Genomic DNA, 14692 nt, shown 5'->3' with positions numbered 1-14692 from the left:
AAAAGGGGTTTCTATAATCGGGAGGGGTTGTAAAGGGGCAGGGGGTTGCATTCCTGGGTTATAGAATTGACATTTCTGACAGGTTTGACAATACCGCCGTATATCCCCATATACCCCAGGCCAATAGAATCGCTGGAGGACCGCTGCCTCAGTCTTATCTCTTCCGAGGTGCCCTTCCCCTGTCTCCCCATGGGCTAGTTGTAAGACCTGCTCTCGGTACCTCCCAGGGACTAATAATTGTCTCCGGTCCATATTACCTGACTGGGGCAGTCTATATAACAGTTCATTATGTATGTGAAATGTGGGTCCTACCCCTCCTTCCTCCCGATTAAGGGCCTTTTCCCAGGCATTCTTTAAGGATGGATCCTCTCTCTGTGTTTGTCTAAAATCCCCGGCAACGGTGTATACCTTTCCGGTGCTTTTTTGTGCGTTCTTGTTCCCTGGATTCTCCTCCCAATATTGCTGTCTCTGGACTCTTTTCTGTCTTTTGCTTACGTGGGGTTTTAGAGGGCGAGTCTCAGCTATTTCAATATCATAGGGTATTTCCTCCCACCATTTTCTCATCAGATGTTCTTCTCCGGCTTTGTGCAATAATTGTGGAAAAGCTACATAGTCGGTCCCAATAATAATATCTTCTTCAAGATGTGGCAATACTCCAACCCTGAGGATTTCTTCTTCACCCCTCCACTGAAAGCGAATGCTAGCTACTGGATAATATGACTGATCACCATGGACACATGCTATCAATACCTGGGTATGGGGTATGGTGTGCCTTGCTTCTACTAGGTTTTGTCTAACGACGCTCTGACTGCAGCCAGAGTCAATTAAAGCTACTTTCTCTTGTCCATTTAGACATATGGGAAGCGTATAGGTAGGCCTAGCCTCCCCAGCCCAGAAAACCCTGCCTTTGGTGACGCCAATTTCCATGGGTTCTTCTATGTCTTTTTTCTGTGGACAAAAGCGGGCGATATGACCCCATTCAGAACAATTATAACATTGAGGGCCGCTAGACGTATAAGAGGCTGGAGGTGGATGGGGACTACGAATTCTCTCTGGCTCATGGGAAATTAGTGGTCGTGAAGGTGCTATTTTCCCTATATTGGGCCATGCAGGAGATGGTCCAGGGTTCCGATAAGGGGTGGTTTTGAAATCTGGGCTCCTGTGGAAGGCACAGGCTAAGTCAATTGCTGTTTCGTTAGTTAATCCGGGGTGTTGCCGAACCCAATTTCTTGTGGTTGAGGGCAGTACATCCAGGAATTGTTCTAATACAATCACATCGAACATTTCTTCCCGAGTCTTTTCGGTGGGCCTTAACCAACGTCCCGCCGCGTTTTGGACCCGGTAATATAAGGCACGAGGATTTTCTTGTAATCCCCATTTCATATGCCGGAACTTGCTCCGATAACTTTCGTGGTCTAGTCCTATCCTTTCTAGGACAGTCTTTTTGATCTCCTTGTAGGGGAGTGTGCCCATGGGATTGATGGCTTGATATGTGGCCTGTAATTGTCCAGTCAATAATGGGGCTATATATTGGCCCCATTTGTCTTCGGGCCAGTTGGCTGTACTGGCCACCCTTTCAAAATTAAGAAAAAATTAATCCGGATCTTCCTGATCCTGGTATTTTTGTAGAACACTGCTCGGCACATTCGGATGTACTTTGGTATGTGCAATGGTCTCTGTTAATTTACTCATGGCAGTTTCATGGACTAGTTGATTGTTGGCCATAATTGTGGCCTGACTTTTAAGGGCCGTCTGTAACGCTTCTCTCTCCTCTTTGGCGTCTTTCATTTGCTGCTCCCACATCAACTGTAGATGTCGTTGTCCTTCTGCGAGCTGAGCAATTACATCCGCCATGGTGGGTTTTTCTTCCATCGTCTTCTCCGTGTGTGTGTGGGGTTCAAATCCCACTTCTGACACCACTTGTGCGAGGATGGCAAATTTATGACGCTGAATAGCAATATCGTGGTTTCAAAGAACTGTCTTTTATTGGTTCTTGAAACAGTTTATACGATGAGTAATATGTACAAAGTTTATGGAATAGTAGTAGGTCCTCTTGGCTCGTCCTTCTTCTTCCTTCCCAGGCCTCGCGGGGAGCATGGAAGCAAGAAAATAAATAGATATGGTAAGTGGGGAGGTTTGTTAAGGCTTAACTGTTCTCGTCTTTCCCTTTTCTCTCTCACTCTCTTTGTCCCTGCCTCCGCTGTCTTCTTATTGTCTTACTTCTTTTCGCTTGTGTTGTCCCTCTTCCGACTCTCCTGCCAGACTTCCTTCCTGCCTGTTTCCTTGCGTCCTGCGCTTCTTGCTTATGTACTGTTTTCTGTCTTTCTTCTTCTTTTTCTCTCTCTCTCTCTCTCTCTCGTTTATTCGTTTAGTGTATTTAATCGTAAATCTCTTCCTGTGTACGCTCTATCTTCTTGGTATCGTATTTCCTATATTTCTCTTCCCTTTCTTTTCTGTGTCTGAATGACTGCTATTGTTTTCTTGCCCCGTCCCCTTTTCCCCGCAGTGCTCACCATCCCAAGTGCCCGTTCACCCTCTCCTTTTCTCTCCCTTCTTTCCCCTCCTCTTCCCCGCTCCTCTCACTTCCCGCCTCCCTTCCCCGTTTCCGTCTCCGTACCTGGAGAGGCCACACTTCTCCGGAAGCGTGGCGGCGTATAAGCGGGCTCCCCGGGCCAGCTGTCTCCAAGTCTCCTCTGTGGTACTCCAGCTCCCGTCGGCTCCGTCTTCCGGCCGTCCTCCTCCTCGATGGTGGTTTCCTCGTCTTCTTGTTCCTCCTTTGTCACTCGTATGTCTCCACTCCCTCTCGCCTCTCTCCTCGATCTCTCTGACGCTCCGCTTTTAACCCGCAGTTGGTCCCGCGGTTGCCATAAGTGACCAATCAGATCGCCGGGGTCTACAGTATGCACCAGGTCGTGTGTGGCAGAGTCAGCACAAGTAAGAGAACTGTGTGGGTCGGAATGGAGCGACCCATCACAGCGTCTCTACGTTGGTTGCCGTAGTTACAGCAATGTCATCCTCCGTCGCTTGTCCCCCGATGCGCGCGGTGGAGCAGCCCGCGCGGTGACAGCTTCTCTGCACGAGCCCCCTTGCAGCAGGAGGTTTCGCAACGGCTGTACCTCGCGGTGATCCTCCGATACGCAGTGGAGCAACCCGTGAAGTAACAGCTTCCCTGCACGAGCCCCTCTGCGGTAGGAGGATTAGTAACGGTTGTTCCTCGTGGTAGGTTTGAATACGCCGCCGCGCGTCCCACGCCATTACCGAAATACTGTTGTAAAACCTATGTTGTACAAATAGTTCGCACAGTTCTTATCTGTCTTAGCGTTCACTCATACAGAAAGTACCAAAACACCCTACGGACTTCACTACATGGTACCTTAGCATGTAGGACTGGATCCTTAAGTACGCTCCTCCTTGTTTTCTGCTTTACATTTAGACGTTCAGCCCTTCCCAGACTCGTCCAGTTTTTCCTAGGTTCATTTCCACGGTATACTCCACATTTCTTGGTTTCTAGGTCACAATTTCTTTTTGGCACGATGCGCCCCAAATCTGCTTCTTCCCAGCACGGTTGACACTCTGCGAGGGTTGGCTACCCTTGGTATCCCACCCTCGTCGCCACTGAAAAAGACGCCAACCAGTTTTTCTCTTCCAAAGGTTTATTTTCAGTAAGTAAGACTGTACCAACCCTGGCAGCTCCAGCAGCAACTGTCACTACTGTCACTGCTCACAATCGTTCCACTCCCTGCATTCCGTCCTGTTGCTTAGACACTGTTACATGTCAAACATTCCACCAAAACATTCCACCACATAACCCAACATTCCCAACCTTCTGAGCCTCTTGATCCTTGAACAGACCAACCAAAACATTATTTTTACTCGCCTTTTGGTCATACATCAGCAAGACTATGGTAATTTGGGCTACAGTTGCCATAAATTCCAGTGTAACATTATCGCAACCCTAAGGTCTTAGGGAAGCTGAACTAAATTGCAATATTTGTCTAACTTCTCCTTTTCTTCGCAGTTCAAACAAGGAAAGGAGCAAAAACCATACCCAGAAATGTATCTTTTCCATCCTCCTTTACAACGCTTTCTTGGTCACTGGTTCTTTTAGTACCTTGCAAGATAAATGCACTCTGTCCAACATTTCAGCTTGAGGGTGCACCTCTTCCGTGACATTTAGGACCTGATTTTGAGTTTGGGCTATAGGGTAATTGTAGTGAGGGGGCGAAGAAAGAAGAGCGTCGTCCGTGATATTGAGTGAAGGAAGTTTTAGTGCCTTCAAAAGTACATAAACATAAAGAACCATGGCTACACGCCCATCCAGGTGAGAGGTTCAGAATCACTGCCTCTCACCCGGCAAACAAACGAAAACATTCTATAATAGAATTGGAACGGGACTGCATCAGAGAAAGGAATTCCCTGATGCAACCTCATTCCCACAAAGGCTAAAGCATACACTACATCATCTCCCTTTCTTAACAAAATTAACTAAGGTCACAGTCCAACAGCTTTTTAGGCAACTTAGAAACTCTTTTCGTAGCAAAAGCATCCTGTGAAAATAGTAAAGAAGAGTTGTCAACATTCACCTCACTATTAGCAGAACTGTTTTCTGACACAACAGCTATAGGAACTGAACACTGTTCAACACCCCTTTGCTTCTTTGCTTCGAAAATTATGGAATCCTCCTTTGGCATAACACACATTTTATCATAAATAGTTCTTTGTGCATCAGAAATGTGTACCAACCTGCTTTTATTCCACCAACCTTTACCTGTTAAAAGAACAGCACTGTTAGAGACACGCTCAATCCTCAAGGGAGGCGAGAACTGAGACATCCCTTTGCTAACCTTGTTAGGTTTTTTGATGAGTACCCATTGCCTCACATCAAAGTGTTTCTCATTGACGTCTTTATGAGAATCAAAATATTTTTTTTTTTTAGCTTGTTTAATTCGCACCCTTTCCTGAACAAATGGTTGAACAAAGTCAGAGCATTTACCCTTATATTCTAACCAATTGGGAAGAACTTTTGACACACATCTCCTGTCCCTCAACAATTTAAAGGGAGAAACACCCATTGTAGAATGTGGAGTAGTGTGATAAGCATTAATTTTGTGTCTTAAAAAACTCAACACATCTGTGGCTGAAGAAAGAGCAGATTGAATGCCTTCTTTCAGGAAACGATTCACTCTTTTGACCAAACCATTTGCTGAAGGGCTGTACAAACCTACTTGCAGGTGTCTAATATCATATTTAGTGAGAAAATAATTCATTTAGCTGGAAACAAAATGTTTGCCATTATCTGTTACAATTTCCTTAGGGACCCCTTCTATGGAAAAAACATTTTCAAGAAACTGAATGACAGATTTAGTATTTGCTGACTCTACAAAAGAATAATAAACCCACTTTGAAAAGTAGTCAACAAGTACTATCAAAAACTTGTTACTAGAAGTGGGCAGACCTAATGGACCCATGAAGTCCAACGCCACTTTCTTCCATGGTCGATCAGGGAATGGGACAGGATGGAGAGGCTTCTCTACTGTCTTCCAGTGTTTGTCGGAAACAATGCACTGTGGACACAAATTAACAAAAGAAGCAACTTGGCTATTGATACCAGGCCACCAATAGTTTTCCCTGGTTTTCCTGCAGGTGGCAGTAATTCCTAAATGGCCTTCATATGCCAGGGAAATTAATTTTCCTCTCAATCCAGTAGGAGGAATAAAACATCCACCCCTAGTGCAGATGCCATTCTCCCACAATAGTTCAGATGAGATTTGAGCAAACGGTTTCAAGACAGCCGCAGGATTACGAATAGGTGGCCAACCCTTTTGTGTGAATGCCAGAACTTTCAGTAAAATGCCATCCTGAGAAGTGGCTTCTAACCACTCCCTCTCAGATATAGCACCATGAGACTCTGACACAGCATCAATGGTTGCAACAACACACTCATTATCCTCGCTGGCATCACTAACATCAGGTAGAGACAAACACGCTAAACAATCTGCACTGAAATTCTTACCACCTTGTATGTACTGAATGGAAAAATTATACTCTTGCAGCTTGGAAAGTAAGAGCACAAGACGAGCAGATGCTTTGCCTAACCCGTCGCCTTGAAGTAAATAAACAAGAGGTTTGTGATCTGCATATAGCTCCAAAGAATTGCCCCATAAATAGGTCTTAAACTTCTGAACAGCCCAGACACAGGCTAGAGCTTCCCTTTCTATTGTGCTGTAATTCCTCTCAGATTCTGAAAGACTTCTTGATGCAAAAGCAGTAGTGGTTTGCTTGCCATTCATCATTTGACCAAACACAGCTCCCAGACCCTTAAATCTGGCGTCCAAATTGATGAAGCCCTTTTGGCCATGAAGAAAAGGACTCAAGGCAGGAGCCTTGATCACTAAATTTTTGGCGGTAGTAAAGGCCTCATACACATCAGTAGACCATGTAAATGTGGCACCTTTTTTGATTAAGCCTCTCAAAGGTTGAACAACAGAAGCATAATTGGGAACAAAACAAGCATAGTACTCACATAAACCCAAAAATGATTTTAGGAAATCTTTGTCAGTGGGTGCTGGAGATTTAAGTATGGCTTCCACATTGCAAAATGTTGGCTCAATACCCCCTAGGTAAATGGAATGACCCAGATAATCAATATGTTGTGTTAGAAATGTGCATTCTCAGGTCTAATAGTGATCCCCCTATCATTCAGAATGTTTTGTACTTTCTCCAAAACAATGAGATGCTCATCCTTAGTTTCCATGAAAATCAAGATGTTATCTTGAAATGCTTGAACATTACATAAATCTCTAAACAGAATATCCATTACCCTCTGAAAGACACTAGCTGCTGATGCTTGCCCAAAGGTAACCTCAGGTACTAATATGCCCCAAAAGGTTTGATAAATGTAGTGAAATCTTGCGATTCAGCACTTAAGGTTATCTGATGGTAGGCAGCATGTCGATCAATCACAGAAAAATATTTGGATTCTCCTATATTAGCTAACATTTCATGTATCTGAGGCAAAGGATGACAATCTACAAGAATATTGCTGAGCTCCGTTTATGTGTAAGGTCTACACACAAACAGAGCTCTCCTGATTTTGTTTTTTTGCTAGAACAATGGGAAAGACAATTTCAGATGATTGGGTAGGAGTTATGACTCCTTCTTGCTCCAAATTTTACAGTAGATTCTTCAAGTCATCCCAAACACAGATAGGCACTGGTCTCACTTTGTGAGAAATTGGCTTAGCATTAGGCTTCAACTTGATTTTGGAAACAATTCCAATTTCATACTTGAAGACACCTGGGGACTTGGAGACCGTAGGAGATAACACATCAGAATGTGCTTCAACAGATAATACTGGTAATTCCCCCAATACAATCGGATCAACTTGACCAGGTCTGAGATGAATACCCAACTTGGCCAAATCCATCCAACCAACAATGTTTCTCCCCTTGACCGCCACATAGATTTTAGTCCAGGTACTTCCACCAAGAATTTGTAGATGTGAATAAAAATAACCCTGTAATTCAATCTCTTTGTCACCAAAAGCTTTAGGATTAACGTCCGGAATTTCCAACTGAAAGGTAGTTGGCTAAAGAGAATGAAAAGTGCTATCAGTCAAAATGGTGATGGCAGCACCAGAGTCAGCCATGGCTGATAGACTTTTGCCGTCCATCAGAGCTAGACACATAGGCCACTTAATGCTGAAAAATGGTTGATCGCTATCGACAGTAAGAATAACATTAGCAAATCTGCCTGAACAATTATGAACTTGAGTACAAAAATTATCTATAGTGCTTTGAGAGGAACCAATATCAATATTGTGTATTCCAACATTTGTGCTTGCAGGTAGAGATCTACAAACACCTTGGAAATGTCCAATTTTTTTCACTTCATGCATTTCTTGCCTATCGATGGGTACGATAAATAGTTTCCCAGGTGATTGCGCAAACCACATCTGTAACAAACAGTTTTTTTCCTTTCTTTGACATTTCTTACTGTTGCAACTGTATATTCATCTGAAATGTAGGAAACAAGTGAAAGACCACCTCGATCACTAAGAGCTTACGTGGAAACTATGGATCTTTCTATACTCTTGGCAATGTCCATAACTTCAGAAAGAGAAGGATTTCTACAGCTAAGTAACCTTTCTTGCATTTTCTTAGAGAAACAGTTTAAAACAAATTGATCTCTGATGTACGTGTCAACAGAAATATCAAATTCACATGGTGCTGCTAAAATTCGCAATACAGCAATATATTCCTCCACTGACTCATCACTGGACTGTTTGCGTTTGAAGAAACTGTGTCTCTCTAACAAAACGCTAGACTCCTCAGCAAATTGTTTTTTTACATCTCTCAATAGCTTCAGTATAAACATTCCAGACACAGTCCCCTCTGGGAGCGGGTACTTAAGGAAGGTTGTCAAAAATGTTTGGCCCGCTACACCTAAATAATTGAACAACAATGCAAACTTCCTGGGAGGATCATACGAAAGACCATCTATAGCTGCCAAATAGTTTTCAAAAATGCACATCCAACGCTTCCATTGTAGCTCAGGTTTGCCAGGTTTTGATAGAAAAGGAGGTGGCTTAATGACGTTTTGTGGAGTTGCCATGTTAGAATGTATCCTCTTAAATATATTACTTATTTCTTCTTAATCCCATTTATGAGAAATCCAAAAACGACAGAATAAATGTAGGCCGAAATTGAACAAGTGTCACATTACGCATTAACAAAACATGAAATCATCCCAAACCTCCAAAATGGCTGCTTGAACGTGATCCAACGTAAGGAAGCACTCGTTTTCTGAAGTAGGTAGGGCTTGTTATGGAGCGCATCAAAGGAAGCGTGCTGAGCATGTGAATGATGAGCGCGTGAAGAAATGGCAGCGCGAGAGGAGAAAAACAGCAGCATGAGCAGGAACAGAAGGTGAGTGGCAGCAACGGCCACAGAATCACAGTGATAAAGCCAGCAGCAAAGATAGGCAGGTATGCAGGCAGTTTTACACACCTGCAAGTGATTTAAAAATCACAAACAATGTGATGTGCAGTAAAACAGCACCTGTGACTCTCAACGGCAACGGCTCTGCCCACGTAATCATCGAGCGATGGACGCACCACCCCACTCCTGGTACCAAAAATGTAGTGAGAGGGGCAAAGAAAGAAGAGTGTCCTCCGTGATATTAAGTGAAGGAAGTTTTATTGCCTTCAAAAGTACAGGAACATAAAGAGCCAAGGCTCACACATCCAGGTGAGAGGTTCAGAATCACTGCCTCTGACGCACAAACAAACAAAAACATTCTATAATAGAATTGGAACAGGTCGGCATCAGAGAAAGGAATTCCCTGATGCAACCTCATTCCCACAAAGGCTAAAGCATAGACTACAGTAATCCATCACAAATATAATGGAAATTCCATCCACTTTATTCCAAGTGTATTATATTCTCTGTTCCTTGTAGTAATGCAGATGAGATATCAATCATCTGTGTTACGGAGTACGTCTGCCAAACTTTAATTCATGCCCTTAGTTTGACCAAATCTGTACTCTCTCTGTATTCACTTTACTAGCAGTGAGGTCGGTTGTATCTCACCACAATCTTTTGCTTGAGTTTCTGCTGAATGGTTTGCAAAGTTCCACCACAAAAGCAGAGCAAACAGCAGTGCTACGCAATTTTCAAGCGGAAATTATATTTTGTGCTAAAAGTTAATGCAAAACCAATCACCTCAATTGCCACGTGTCAAGGAATAGCCAGCCCCACCCCTTTTCTTATGTGTTTTTCTGTTTGGGAAGCCAAGTCTCCTCATTGTCTAATTTGCCTTACCTAGATTGTTAAAGGTGATATGTTTCTAAGCATGATTTCTAATTTTAAAAGAAAGGCGCCATAACAGATTAGCACGCATCATAATCTTGGAATAGCTTCGGGCAACCTGGAGATTTTAAAGCATACTCTAATTTTTCTTCTAAAGGTGAATAATAGCTGTATTGTAGGCCACAGAGCAAGAAGGATGCAGAATTATCAAGGAGAGTGGAGATGGCTAACCTTGCTTCTGTCCAGAATCTCTCAGACTGTTGTTAGTATCCTGCATGACAGCACCTGGGTGTGTGCTTTTGCATGCATGTGGTGTGATTATCATTTCGGATTTCATTGTGTAACGCATGAGGACATGGAATTCTGGGCATTTGTGAATAAAGCCTACATAACAAGGTGATATACATGGTCCTATAAGGGTATTTGTGCTATTATGCGAGCTACATCATCAACAAGGATAGTTCATCTATAGTTCTGTAATTCAAAATGGTAATTTACTGTGCCACTTATACATATTGTCAATGTGTGCTGAATATTTGCCTCATATGTTACGTCTGCACACTGCCTTATTTGTAAAAGAATAAGGGCATATTTACAAGAAGGTGGCGCGTCATAAGTGATGCACCAATTTTTTTGTCCCCCATTGCATCCCCAACTACACCATGTGTGCTCTGTATTTACAATACGGTGCACCATGTTAGGCCTATAGCGTCAACATTTTTGACTCCATTGTGGTGTTTTGGTGGATTAGTGCCAAAAATGATGGCGCTAATTCACCAAAGTCAAGGGAGGCCCATTGAATATAATGGGAGAGTCACTTTAATGCCTGCCTAAGGTAGGCGTTAAAATTTTTGCTAAAAATGGCGCAGTGAAATCTTGTAGATTTCTCTGCCCCATTTTTCTGGGCCTCCTAACAGGGGTATGCCTCCCTTGCATACATTATGCCTGGAGCAAGGGGTTACAAAGTTGCGCAATGCTTGCATTGCGTCACTTTATAAATATGACTCAATGGAAATGCCTCCTCAACCCCACATTAGCGTAAAAAAATGACTCTAATGTGGCGCAAAGGGCTTGTACATATGCCCCTAACAGTCGGTGCCCATGACACTTACTAATAAATGTCAGAGCGCTGAATACGAAGGCTGACTAGTCTGGAATCCACCTCAGGCCTCTTTAACCATCGTCGGACGCTCCCTACCTCTTTGTCTTATACTTGCAGGTTCCTGCTTTCTTCCGTAGTCACTCCTATTGTGTCTTTCTCTTTCTGTCCCCTTTGTTTATATTTCACTCTGTTGCTCTCGGGAAGTGTCCCCAAAAATTAGCGCCGGTGCCCCTCACTTACAGCCACAGGCTCAAATTAAGCTCCCCGTCTCCAGATTGTTTTTATTCTATTTTGCTCAGTCGGGATGTAACCCGTTGTGAATACACATAAGCAACTGCAGTGGAAAGTGTCGAGGTAGGTGTGGAATCCCTTTATAAAAGTCAAAATTATTGTATGCAGCATGGATTGTAAGTACATCCTTAGGCCAGTTTGATGCGAGACAAAGAACTTTAAAAGATTCAATTGTCTGCATCTATGATTATTTATTTACTGGGGACATGTCCTATCAGAAAGCACCAAGCATTCCTTTACAAATTTCAGAGATTTAAGGCACAGAGAATAAGAGCATTACCAAACCGTTCGTTATTCAGTCAATTTAAACGAAGCCTTTTTGAAGTAATCTTTAAATTCATGTTAATGATTAGTTTTTTTACGCCTATTTTCCACCTAAAACACACTTTTTTGTGTCTTCATTAAATGCTGAGTTGCTCATTTGTTCTTCTTATTACGAAAGGGACAGTCTATATTGCATGCTCTGCGGTAACTAGTGCAATGAAGAACGCGAGTTGAAAACATTTATATGTATATTAGATTTTGTTAATATCTAGGCAGCTAATTCCCTAGCAAAAGCATTATTAAGTAAGCTGGTCCACCAAGAATAGAAGAGCAGACTTGACTAATGGCCTATCATCTGCAATAGAGTTCTAAGGCCCACAAGTAATATTATGTCAATGGCATACCCCAGCTCATTTTACCAAGTAATAGTATATGGTGCCTAAAAAGTGAGTAAATCATGTCTCCAAAGCAATCATGCCAGGAATGGGCGAATAATAAAGAGGAAACATTTATGACCTTAGATTGATTTCAAACGGAGGAGAGAGACCTACCAAAATAAAATGTTAAAATTATTACGGACACTTCAGGAATTCATCTCCATACCTAGTTTAGAATCTACTATTACAGAGGAGAGAATGTTTTCTAAAAACAGCACCAGGACATCCTGATGAAAGCGCCTGTTGGCAACTGTACTGCACAAACCCTAGTTAAACATGCTTTCAACAAGCACAAAAGAAACAAGCATTTACAATGCAACGGGTCTCGCGTTTGCTCATGTTAGAGCTGATCCCGTTGTAAACTCCTAACCCGACTTTTCACCTATCGGGCAAAAGTGCATTTATGTACACAACCCGAAAAAGGTGAAATTAACTATGTAAAGCGCTCGACTTCTGCCAAGCGCGATCGCGCTTGTAAATTAGAGAAAAAGAAGTCCACGAGCCCGATGGAAAACAGCGAGCCTCGCATGTTTTCTGTACTTGGTTGCTGCGTTCGAGGAGGGCTAGCCACCGGATAAAGGCATGACGTATGCTTGCCTTCGACTAATGAAAGCAAGCAGATTTTATTAGGCAAGCCCACGAGCCAATAAAAAACACTGACGTGAAGTTGACAGGGCTCCGAGCCCTTTTCTAAATACAAAAGCGTCTCGCTGCGATACGCATGCGCGAGCGCATGCAACGCAGGCTCGACCCTAAAAACAGCTGTAACAGTGCAGACCCCCGATACCTCTCACACACCAATCAGACAATACTAACACTTTATAAAGTCAGAACAAGTGTAACTATATAAGGTGATCTCATGATAGTTTTTCCACGGCATTCCCAATGCCAGACTTGAGGTTTTTGACCCTTAACACACAATGTCGGAATTCATCAAGAAAACAGAAGACTTGACTACGACGACTACATTCAAAAGAGACTAATGTATATATTTATTTTACAAGAAAGTGATCTACTTTCAATAGATAATACAAGACTACAATCCTATGGGTGCCCTACACACTTAATTCCAACATATCTTCCAAGATCAAAGGGCTTGAAATTTTGCTGAGACTAGGAGCAATGTTTAAAACAGAAGCAAAATAGATAAATAAAATGGGAGAGTATCAGGAATCAGAGAAACACCAGGAAACATTCACATTGTATGTTTGCATGTAGGGCTCCAATGACAAGAATACTTCTTTACAGATTCCTTTACACTGAACCCAAAAGAAGATTGTTACTCAACCCCCATCCATGATGAAAAGCATGTATGACCTCAGCCTAATAGAGATATGAAGGGGCATGTACCGAGATGAACTAAACTATTGCAGTTGTTTCAATGTACATGTATCAATATCTCTTTTATAGCTAGGTCCCTTTTTCCCAGAGGGATAAACGCAGATGCAGGAGTCCCAACATTTTCAGGTCATGTAACAATATAAATTAAATTAGATTGTACAGGAGTGTCCACCTTCATACTCAGGCAATGAAGGAGTAACAAATTAGATTTTAAGGATATCATTCTCAGAACTGCAATAAAAGAAAACCATAACAAACTATTTCACAGGAAATGCAAATGGTGAAATCTCGTGGGACAGGTTAATTGTGAATATCAGGCAGAAAAGCCTGAAATATGGGACAAAATAATCTCCCACACTGCCACTTTTACTAGAATAGCAAGTGAAAGAAGACATGAAAAGGAGCAATGAACAGTAGGCTAGGAGATTAACCACAAGCAAGACTGTTCCTGCAAGACTCATGGAAACGTGAAAAAGGCAGGGGAAGAAACAGAAAATATCCTCACTAATTTTCTCATTGGATATGTACTTCAGCAATAATATTACAAACTAGAGGGAAAGCACATAAAATATTGGATTACTAGATAAAAAAGGACAACCTAGGACTTTCATAAAACAAAGTCAACACCAAGATTTGGTCACTACAATTACAATGATAACATAACCAGCATTTTCCATGAGTATACCTCAAACCTGCCCTATTCTAAGGATATGGACTCTCTTGTAAAATTGCAGTTCCAGCAGGGTCATACTGGATGTTTGCCTCTTTTTGTTGAACCCTTATTTGTTGGCCAAGGGACTCTGCACACCTTACTCCTGTTAATGAGTGGTAAAGTGCTTGTGCTCTCCATAACATGATTAGATTGTCACAATTAATTTATTTGTGAGTCCTAAGTATATGGTTCAGCATGTAGCTAGGTCCGGTAAATTAAATGCTATAAATATGCTGCAGTATTCATAGTGCCACCCACTAAAGTAACACTGTTAAAAAATGTCTCCAGGCCTTTCCTTGCATTTATAATGCATAACATCAGTTTGGGAGCCTTTAGACCCATGATTGAAGGACAAATTTTAATAATAATTTAAAATACAACTCCATGATCAAATCAGATTTTATATACTATTCTAAATTGACAATTTAAGAAAGCTGTCATTTCATGGCCTAAACTAAACACGGCTTTGTGCTAGTATACAGGTTCCCTTGACTGTTGATGGCTTTCCTGTGGTGTTTTGTGTATTTCTCCCTGATAGTGAAAAAAAGGCTTTGGTGTGGAGAGTAGTTTTTTTTTTTTCTTGAGCAGGATGGCCTGGAGGGTTATACCCAACCCCTTCCTAAGCTTCAAAGCATGGTTACCCAGACACCGGTAGATGCAGTGCATACATATGTCTGCCTCCTTTTTTCTTCATAGTCAGCTTGGCTCTAAATCCTCCGGGATGGTGGAGGTGCCC

Source organism: Pleurodeles waltl, chromosome 1_2 (genome assembly GCF_031143425.1).
Source record: "Pleurodeles waltl isolate 20211129_DDA chromosome 1_2, aPleWal1.hap1.20221129, whole genome shotgun sequence".
In the NCBI taxonomy this organism is placed as follows: domain Eukaryota; kingdom Metazoa; phylum Chordata; class Amphibia; order Caudata; family Salamandridae; genus Pleurodeles; species Pleurodeles waltl.
The sequence above is the reverse complement of the archived record's forward strand: the minus strand, read 5'-3'. Positions refer to the sequence as shown.